Below are 11,263 nucleotides of genomic sequence, written 5' to 3'. Positions count from 1 at the left end.
GACTCCTACTCTGTAACTTTACATAGTCTACCTTCGCATCAGCATTGTTGTGTTTCCTAACTGCTTCCACCTTTCAATAATACAACTCACAGTTGATTGTGGAAATTCTACAAACAGATTTGTTAGAACAGTGACATAAAGCAGCATTCTTGAATTCAGTGAGTTATTTAGAACGAGCTGTTCTTTTTCATGTCAGTAAAGGTAGACTGCATGGCTAGGGGTTGGATGTTATACACTGGTGGCAATTGGACTTAATGAAAACCTAAATTTAATAATTAAGACATGAGTTCTGATATTTTTGTCCATATGGCATATTCTACAAGCACGAACCATATTGTCGTGGTTGCAAATAAGTACTTTACTAATTTGAACAAATTAAATGTTCTTGGATCTTATCTGCCTATATAGCTGGGCATAAACTAATATACACAGTAGAATCTGGCATTGATTACATATACTGCAATTAGTTATGCAAAGTAAAACACTGTATCTGCACCATGACAGATCCTTAGTAAATTGGTTAGCTTTTAGTGTTGAGCAAACATGCTCGGATAAGGCGTTATCCGAGCATGCTCGAGTCCTAACCAAATATCTTCGACATACTTGTAAAATATGTTCCCGTTGCTGCTGCTGTATGTCTCGCTGCTGTTCCCCAGCCTCAACTGATGCAGGGATTGTGCTACACTAAGTATGGAGAACAGAAAGAGGAGAAGAGAACTGTTTGAGGACTTGAGAATCAATATTGTTGAAAAATATCAACAATTTCCAGGTTGCAAGTCCATCTCCAGAGATCTTTATGTTCCTTTGTCCATGGTGCGCAACATATTCAAGAAGTTTACAACCCATGGCAGTGTAGCCAATCTCACTGGACATGGATGGCAGAGAAAAATTGCTGAAAATTTGCAATGCAGGATAGTCTTAATGGTGGATAAGCAGCTCCAATCAAGTTCCAAAGAAATTCAAGCTGTCCTGCAGGCTCAGGGTGCATCAGTTTCAACGCAAACTATCAGTCGATATTTGAATGAAATGAAATGTTATGGCAGGAGACCAAGGAGGACCCCACTGTTGACACAGAGACATAAAAAACTAGACTGCAGTTTGCCAAAATGTATGTGAGTTGACCAAAATCCTTCTGGGAAATCGTCTTGTGGACAGATGAGACTAACAGCGTTTTGGTAAAGCACAACATTCTACTGTTTACCGAAAACAGAATTAGAAACAAACAGCACAGCCTAAGCAATAAATGGAAGTTTAAAAAAAAAAATTCAAAAATTCAATTAGAAAATAGCAAAAAGGCAATGCAAAATGCTGATGAACAACCACTCTCAACCTCTCACTCCATGGAGGGGGTGATTGTCTAGCACTAAAACTGCACACAGATCAAGTTTGCAATAGGGCACAAGTCACAGACATATAGCACCATGCCATTCACCCCCTCCATGGAGTGAGAGTTTGAGAGTGGTTGTTCATCAGCATTCTGCACCTGTGTTACCTCCTTCTAACAAAATGGGGCCTGCTGTATCGTGTTTCCTTGACACCTTGGCTGGTAACTACCATTGCCTTTTTGCTATTTTCGAAAACAGAATTAGGCCTACAACAAAAAGAACACAGTGGTGGAAGTTTAAAGATGTTTTGTGGTTGTTTTTCTGCCTCTGGCACTGGGTGCCTTGACTGTGTGCAAGTCATCATGAAACCTGAAGTTTACCAACGGATTTTGGGTCGCAATGTAGTGCCTAGTGTCAGAAAGCTGGGTTTGCATCCTAGGTCATGGGTCTTCCAGCAGGACAATGACCCCAAACATACTTGAAGAAGCACGCAGAAATGGATGGAAACAAAGCGCTGAAGAGTTCTGAAGTGGCCAGCAATGAGTCCAGATCTAAATCCCATTGAAAACTCGTGGAGAGATCTTAAAATTGCTGTTGGGAGAAGGCACCCTTCAAATATGAGAGGCCTGGAGCAGTTTGCAAAAAAATAGTGGTCCAAAATTCCAGTTGAGAGGTGAAAGAAGCTTGTTGATGGTCATAGGAAACAATTGATTGCAGTTATTTATTCCAAAGGGTGTGCAACCAAATATTAAGTTGAGGGTGCTAACAATTTTGTCCGGCCCATTTTTGGGGTTTTGTGTGAAATTATGTCCAATTTGCCTTTTTCTGTTTGTTTTTTTTGTGTTGTTCCAATACACACAAAGGAAATAAATGTGTATAACAAAACGTGTATAATTGCAATCACGTTTTGGAAGAAATGCTTCACTTTCTGGAACAATTTCAAGGATGCCAACACTTTCTACCATGACTGTACGTTTAAAAAGTATGTCTGAATGAAGCCTTAGAGTGTATTAAATGATTTGGTATAAACTGGGGCATTCAGTTATATAATATAAAATGTAATGATAGTGACACTTAAAGATCCTATTAGTGTTCAAAGCTAATTAAAGTAAACACCACTAAATGGCTTTAGATGAAGAAAAATGGAGTGTTTGAAGAAGAATATAGGAATTTGTTCTAGTTTTGTTTTAAAACCTGGGCAATACATCAAGCTGATGAGTGAACTCCTAGCGCTCAGCACAAGCCTAAAACCGCCTGCAATAAGTGATGGCCTAGATTTCAATGAAAGAATCATTATTTATAGTGCTGTTATGCTCTGTCCTATTGATCATTGTTTTCCTGCCCGTGACTAAGGGAACGTATAACTTATAGGAGAGTAGTACAGTCATTTATATTTGTGCACATGATTTGAAATGTGACTGATAAAAAGATTTATTCATGTCAGGACATTTCTTATGAATAATAATTATGGTTTGGTAAGAGTTTACAACATTTTGTTAGATTAACAGAACAGGTTTGCAGCTTTGGTAGTAGTATATTAGGAGAAAATGTGAGCCACTTAGCAGCACAGGAGTGAATCAACGTTAAGATCATAGCAGATGGAGTCTGACAACTTGTTAAAAAGTTTCAAGATCAACGTCCACACATTGATAAGTGAGTTAGATGTGTGTTTTACTTAGAAAAGCTATTTAGTTTAAGGGGGTGTCTGGTAGTTTATGTTAATGGCCAATCCTGAGGTTAGGTCATCAATATCAGAAGACTGGGGGTGCAACACCCGGCAACCCCACCGATCAGCTGTTCTCAGTGCCCGCCGCACCCGGATGTGATTAGTAGCTGAGCGGAACTACACAGCCACGGCTGGGTACTGCACATCCATGTCTACTGAATATGCATAGATCTGCAGTACTCTGCTGCAACCACTGTACAGTTAACAAAGCTGCGTAATTCAGCTGTGCGACTGAGCACGTTTGGCCTCAGCTGGCACCAAGAACAGTTGATCGGAGGAGGTGCCGAGTGTCGCAACCGTATCGATCTATTATTGATGACCCATCTTCAGGATTGGCCATCAACATAAAGTATGGGACAACCCCTCTAATGTCATAAAAGCACACTAGGTATACATTGAGGCTGAATTAGAAACACTGTCCGAATGCGGACCACTTGGAAAACTTGACCCAACCTCAACAGCTTCATAAGCATATATGAGGCTGTTGAGTTTGGGTCGGGCCCATGAGCTAAATATATTTAAGATTTGTAAAATTTCACACCTTCCACAACGTTTTGGACATTTTTCAAAAAGGCAAAATGTGGCTATGTTTTAAGCTGTATGGCAATCTATGACACAAATTATTGTTGATTATCAAACATACCTTCCAGTTGCTCCAAATTTCTATTGCCATGTGCATTGGTAAATTTGGTGCAATTTGCTCCTTGTATAAAATGTTTGCATGCTATGACACTGTTGATAAATGTTCCCCTGTACTGCTATTTTCCTTACAAGTCACTGTCTCTAGAACTAGAACAGATGTGCATGTGTGTCAGTGTGTGCATAGTGACAGAAGTGCAATGATGTACCTGCTGGCATTTTAATGTGAGGTGACAAATGGGACAGTGTGAATATAAGGTGTAAAATCTATAGCAAAAATAGACTACTGCCTAGAGAACATGCAACCATATTTTACATTTACTTCCATAATCTGGATTATTTACCTTATTCATCAAGTGAGATCGAGTATGGATAGAACAATGTACTCAGTCAATATACCTTCATTTTAGCTCCAAAAAAGAACATGCAGCTCCAAGACTTGTAAGAAAAGGATATCCTCAATGTGCTTGTCAGTTATCATTATTGAACTTTGTTAATGCAGGAAAACATGAAAGGAATAGGAAAGAAATCTAGTGTAAAGTAACTCACAAGACAGAATACATACTTTATACCTCTCCACAAGCTTAACAATGTTATCTACATATTTAGGCCACGTTCACACTATCAGTATTTGGTTAGTATTTGACATCAGTATTTGTCAAAACCAGGAGCAGAACAATCAGAGGAAAAGTATAATAGAAACACGTCACCACTTCTGTATTTATCACCCACTCCTGGTTTTGTCTTACAAGTACTGATGTAAAATTCTGAACGTGTGAACGTGGCCTAACTGAATGGGTAACGGGTGGATGGAGCGTGCTCACAGAAGATTAATTTCTGCATTGCATGTCACTGTTGGGTCATCAAAAAGAGGTGTCTTTTTTTAGATAACGTGATCATAAACTGTTGGAGTCCTATTATTTGGGGATTTTACACTTATTACATAGTGTGTTATTTTCTGTGTATATAAAACATTTTAATGGATAGTTGTGTGAAGCCGTTCTCAAACAAACCATATTTCTGAGAATACTCCCAATGATCAAGACTGTCTTAAAGCAGTTCAGAATGCCCGACTGTATGTTAAGAGTAGTATAATCCCCCCATACCCCGTGCTGGAGCTGTATACCCACCAATTTTGGGACTGTGCATCCACCATCTAAAGTGTATGAAAGTATCCTGATTCTCCCCTAATGGCAAATGTTTGGGAGAACAAAGGATGGCATGGTGAATTTCAACATGCCCACTCCTTCATTAGCTATTGCCAGAGAAGCCTGGCATTGACCTACTACTTTTTCCCCACATGCACCCTCAGTGGAGGAGTCAGGAGAATCATCTATCTTAAAGGGGTATTCCCATTTCGAAGATCCTATCCCGATAGGTAGTAGGTGTAAAAATAATAATATTAGCAAATACCTCCAATAAGAAATGTAGTATATTTCTTCTGATTCGCTATGGCACTTATGTGCAGGGCATTGCAGTAGCTTAGGGTTCAGAGTATGTATCCAGCCAATTGAGCGCTCCCAGGGTCACAAGGAATGATTATCCAAAAAAAGGATTTAATTCTTCAGAAGATTTATTCAGGTTGGTAAATAGATAAAACTTATAAATAAAACAACGCGTTTCGGCTATTAAAATTAAAGATATATAGCCTTCCTCAGGTCTAATGTAAGAGAGTCAATAGTGGTGGTTATATAGTCACTATAAAAACCTACCTAGTGAAATAATTATCCTAATCACATGTAAATTGGTTTGAGTTGGAACGCCCAAATCCCATTCTATAGAGACTCAGCTTTCTCAGAGTTAGGATTTTCCAGCTTTTTCCTCTGATTATAGAATAAACAAATTATAGAGCAGCTAAATTTGTCATAATAAAATTTGTCATAATAAAATTTTCCATAATAAAATTTTGGTAATGAAGATATTATACTTTCTCCTTCTCTTTCTTTCCTTTCTTTTTCTATCCCTTTAAGAGGAGAAAATAAGTGCATTAGTAGAAAAATCTATATCATGAACCTGAATTTAAGAATTTAAGAAAAACGCATAAAAACGCATCAAAAAACGCAACAAAAAACGCAAGAGAAAAAAAGGAAAAAAAAAAAAAATTCAAAAAAATTTGATCTCTTTGTTGACTTGAATAAGTTTGTGAGACGTGTTACTCTTACAAGGTACTTTGAATTGAAAAAGAAAAATGCAGAGAAACCCACTACAAAAACAACATCAGATTTGATAATACCCCCTGACAATAGTATGGAATTTGATAAAAATATACATCTGGAGATCAAAACCCATTCAAATTTTAATCCAGTACACCATAGGGGTAGTTATATAGAAACTTTCCTAGCACTAGTTAATGAAGATTTTCATACCCTAGATTCAACAAAATTTTCTAAAAATCAATTAACAATAAAAAATAGGGACAATATTAATAAGAAAGGTGCATTCCAAATGCGGAGACCAAATATTACTAAAAGAGAGAGAATAGCCATTACTAAATTAAAAAACAATGGGGATATTATTATTAGGGAAGCTGATAAAGGAGGGGGCGTGGTGGTCCAAGATAGGGAGACCTATATTAAGGAAGCATATAACATTTTATCAGATACTAAATATTATGAAAGGCTAGAGGTGGATCCCTCAAAGGATTTCACAAGGGAATACCATGACCTGATCAATTATGCCTACACAGCAGGTATCCTTACAAAAAAAGAAAAAACCTTTTTAAACAATAAAGAACCATCATTGGCATTCTTTTATCACTTGCCGAAAATTCACAAGGATTGTAATAGTCCTCCTGGACGACCTATCATTTCAGGAATTAATTCCCTTACTAGTCCACTCTCCCACTTTATAGATCTGTACCTTCAGCAATATGTAAAATCTCTCGCCTCCTATTTAAAAGATTCTACTCAACTTATTTTTGAATTGAATGCACTACAATGGGAAGATAATTATCTCATGATTACAATGGATGTTAATGCACTTTATTCAAATATTGGTCACGATTTAGGTATAAATGCAGTGAAATTTTTTTTACAGCAGGATAAAGATATGCCACAAGGTCAGGTAGATTTCCTTTTGAGAGGCTTAAATTTTATCCTCAAACATAATCTTTTTGAATTTGAGGGACACCTCTATTTACAGAGGCTTGGTACTGCGATGGGGACTCGGGTAGCCCCAAGTTTTGCTAATTTATTCATGGGGCTATTCGAGTCCCAGTCGCCCCTATGCTCCCCTAAATATAGCAATAATATAGTACTGTACAAGCGCTATATAGATGATCTATTCGTGATATGGAGGGGCAGTAGAGAGGATGCTCAGTCTCTAGTCAATGAATTGAATGAGAACACCTGGGGCATTACTTTTTCTTCTAGTATCGAACCAAAAATAGCTGTTTTTCTTGATTTAGAAATTTCACATGAAGAAAAAAAATAATAACGAAAACTCATTTCAAATCTGTTGATGTGAATGGCTACTTAGACTATCAAAGTGCCCATTACATCAAATGGAAAAATAACATCCCTTTCAGCCAATTTCATCGAATTAGAAAAAATAATACTAAGGATTCGGATTACATCCGACAATCGGATATACTCAAGAAGAGATTTAAAGAGAAAAAGTACCCCAAGCAAATTATTGATGAGGCATACCGTATAAATTTGACTAAAACCCAAACTGATTGTTTGGGGAATGGGGATGAATTGCCCCATAAGGAATCCAGGGATAGTGACACTAGGAATATGAATAAATGGAATCATAATTTTATCACCTCTTATAATAAGGGGAACCAATTGATTAGGAATATTTTGCAAAAGCATTGGCATATCTTGAAATAAGATCCTCTCCTACGAGATATATTGCCAAAAATACCTGGCATTACATTTAGGAGAGGAAAAACTCTAAGAAACCTCCTCGCACCTAGCCGTTTAAAAAAACGGAAACCAGGAGGCCAACCAGTGTTCTCTCAATCTAAAAACATTTGTCCCTTGATTAGTACAAATAGACTCACACAGAATGGCACTTATAGGTGCTCTCAGAAAAAATGTCAGTGCTGTCATATAATTACTCATGGGTCCCATTCCATTACATCGAATAGCACAGGAGAGACTTTTAATATCAAGGATCACCTGACCTGTACTAGTGACTATGTAATCTATGTTATTACAAGTGATTGCGGTCTCCAGTACGTGGGTAGGACCACACAAATGGTGAGATCCCGACTCAATGCCCACAGATACAATGCCAAAAATGGCTTATTAACACACAGCCTCTCCAGACATCTTCTTACTACCCATAAGGCTGTGTGCCCACGTAGCGTTTTACAAGCGTTTATGCTGCGGAAATTTCGCAGCGTAAACGCTTCAAAAATGCTTGGTAATCCGCCCCCCCATGGTCCTCAATGAGAAGCCGCACTGTCAATGCCCACGCTGCGGTTTTTTCCGCTGCGTTTATGCTGCGCGGAAAAATCCGCAGCATGTCATTTAATTTTGCGGAAGCGCGGCGTAATCGCCGCCATTGACTTGCATTGGGCCGCTTCAAATCCGCAAATATGTAAAAATAATTGCGGAAGTGAAGCGCATTTGCTGCGGTCTTGTACCTCAAAACCGCAGCAAATAGGAAGTGACGTCACAATTGGGCGTTCCATCCATCCATCCCATGAGCATCCCATAATCCAGGAAGACGAGAATCCCATAATATTCCCGTCTCTCAGGATCATGGCTGCTAACGTGGGATGGTATAAGAGGATGAATGTCAATGTGGGATTCATGATTAGTGTGGTAAGTGTCTGTATGTGTCTGTGTGGTGTGTATGTGGTCTGTATGTGTCTGTGGGGTCTGTGTGGGGTCTGTTTGGGGTCTGTGTGCGCGGGTGTCAGCAGGCAGACATAGGCCGATGTGACACTACTACTCCCATCGGCCTATGTCTGTGCCCCGTCCACTAGTGCCAGCAGGATCAGCTCGATGGGAGCAGTAGTTCCCATCAGCCTGATCCTGCTGTAAAATGTGCCCCAAAATTAAATTTAATAGCCCCCATATGTGCCTCCATATATTATTGACCCTATTCCCCCCCCCCCCCCTATTTTTTTTTTTTTTTGGGGGGGGTGCGGTGCTATCATTATTAAAGTTTTTTGTTTATTGGCCCCAATAATATCTAATCTACTGCCCCCTTTTTTTTTTTTTTTCATTGGTGGCCAGTGGTTACCTAAAAAAAAGTTTATACATTACCTGTCCCCGCCGATCGCCACCTAAAATAAAGTAAAAAATAAAAAACGACACCTAATTCCCCGAAGCCATCGATCTCTTGTAATAAAATATAAAATAATAAACCACAACCTTATCCTTACCCCTCCGTAGTAGTCCACGAGTGTCCCACGAAGATCTCCAGTTTAGAGCAGCCACATAGAATGTGACCGCTCTGAACCGCTGCCGCCCCTAGAATGAACGGGTTCGCCAGTGTTCAGGCAGCGCTGCTCCGGTGATCTGCTTTACGGCCCCGCTGTACCGTGAGAAATTCCCACGGTACAACAGGGCTGTAAAGGAGGTCTCCAGAGCTGCGCTGCCTGAATGCACTCCGGTGACCTCAGTCAGTGGCTCATGCTGCTGGGAGCGGACGTGTTCCCGGCAGTGTGAGAATACAGCAGCCATGACAGCTGTCACATCTCCAGATGTGACAGCTGTGCATGGGAGATCAGCGCAGGAACGTGGACAGGTAACTATTTTTTTTTTTTAGTAAAGTTAGAATTAAATAAAATTGTGTTTTATTTCAAATAAAATTATTTTTTTTCTGGGTGTAGTGTGTGTTTTTTATTTTTAACACTTTGTAGGTTAGTAATGGGGGTGTCTTATAGACGCCCATCATTACTAACCTGGGCTTCATGTCAGCTGGCGCTGACATGAACCCCAACCCTATTACCCCCTGCCACCGCACCAGGGCAGCGTGGAAGAGCGAGGCTAAGTGCTAGATTTGGCGCACAAATATGATGCGCCAAATCTGGGGCAGCTGAGGGCTGATATTATAGCCTGGGAGGGGGCCTATAACCATGGCCCCTTTCTAGGCTATTAATATCAGGTCGCAGCTGTCCGCCTAGCCTTTGCTGGCTACAATTTATAGGGGGACCCCATGTCATTTTTTTGGGGGGGGTCTTCCTATATAGTAGTCAGAAAAGGCAAAGCGGCTAGCCTTTGCTGGCTACAATTTATAGGGGGACCCCATGTCACTTTTTTTGGGGGGGTCTTCCTATATAGTAGCCAGAAAAGGCAAAGCGGCTAGCCTTTGCTGGCTACAATTTATAGGGGGACCCCATGTCATTTTTTTTGGGGGGGGGTCTTCTTATATAGTAGCCAGAAAAGGCAAAGCGGCTAGCCCTTGCTGGCTACAATTTATAGGGGGACCCCATGTCACTTTTTTTGGGGGGGTCTTCTTATATAGTAGCCAGAAAAGGCAAAGCGGCGAGCCTTTGCTGGCTACAATTTATAGGGGGACCCCATGTCACTTTTTTTGGGGGGGTCTTCCTATATAGTAGTCAGAAAAGGCAAAGCGGCTAGCCTTTGCTGGCTACAATTTATAGGGGGACCCCATGTCACTTTTTTGGGGGGGGTCTTCCTATATAGTAGCCAGAAAAGGCAAAGCGGCTAGCCTTTGCTGGCCACAATTTATAGGGGGACCCCATGTCATTTTTTTGGGGGGGGGTCTTCTTATATAGTAGCCAGAAAAGGCAAAGCGGCTAGCCTTTGCTGGCTACAATTTATAGGGGGACCCCATGTCACTTTTTTGGGGGGGTCTTCTTATATAGTAGCCAGAAAAGGCAAAGCGGCTAGCCTTTGCTGGCTACAATTTATAGGGGGACCCCATGTCACTTTTTTGGAGGGGGTCTTCCTATATAGTAGTCAGAAAAGGCAAAGCGGCTAGCCTTTGCTGGCTACAATTTATAGGGGGACCCCATGTCACTTTTTTTGGGGGGGTCTTCCTATATAGTAGTCAGAAAAGGCAAAGCGGCTAGCCTTTGCTGGCTACAATTTATAGGGGGACCCCATGTCAATTTTTTTGGGGGGGGTCTTCTTATATAGTAGCCAGAAAAGGCAAAGCGGCTAGCCTTTGCTGGCTACAATTTATAGGGGGACCCCATGTCACTTTTTTTGGGGGGGTCTTCTTATATAGTAGCCAGAAAAGGCAAAGCGGCTCGCCTTTGCTGGCTACAATTTATAGGGGGACCCCATGTCACTTTTTTGGGGGGGGTCTTCCTATATAGTAGTCAGAAAAGGCAAAGCGGCTAGCCTTTGCTGGCTACAATTTATAGGGGGACCCCATGTCACTTTTTTGGGGGGGGTCTTCCTATATAGTAGCCAGAAAAGGCAAAGCGGCTAGCCTTTGCTGGCTACAATTTATAGGGGGACCCCATGTCATTTTTTGGGGGGGGTCTTCTTATATAGTAGCCAGAAAAGGCAAATCGGCTAGCCTTTGCTGGCTACAATTTATAGGGGGACCCCATGTCACTTTTTTTGGGGGGGTCTTCCTATATAGTAGTCAGAAAAGGCAAAGCGGCTAGCCTTTGCTGGCTACAATTTATAGGGGGACC

Source organism: Phyllobates terribilis, unplaced genomic scaffold (assembly GCF_046119375.1).
Source record: "Phyllobates terribilis strain yellow unplaced genomic scaffold, ASM4611937v1 Scaffold_11__3_contigs__length_659146591, whole genome shotgun sequence".
NCBI classification, from domain to species: Eukaryota; Metazoa; Chordata; class Amphibia; order Anura; family Dendrobatidae; genus Phyllobates; species Phyllobates terribilis.
This window is presented reverse-complemented; position numbering follows the sequence as displayed.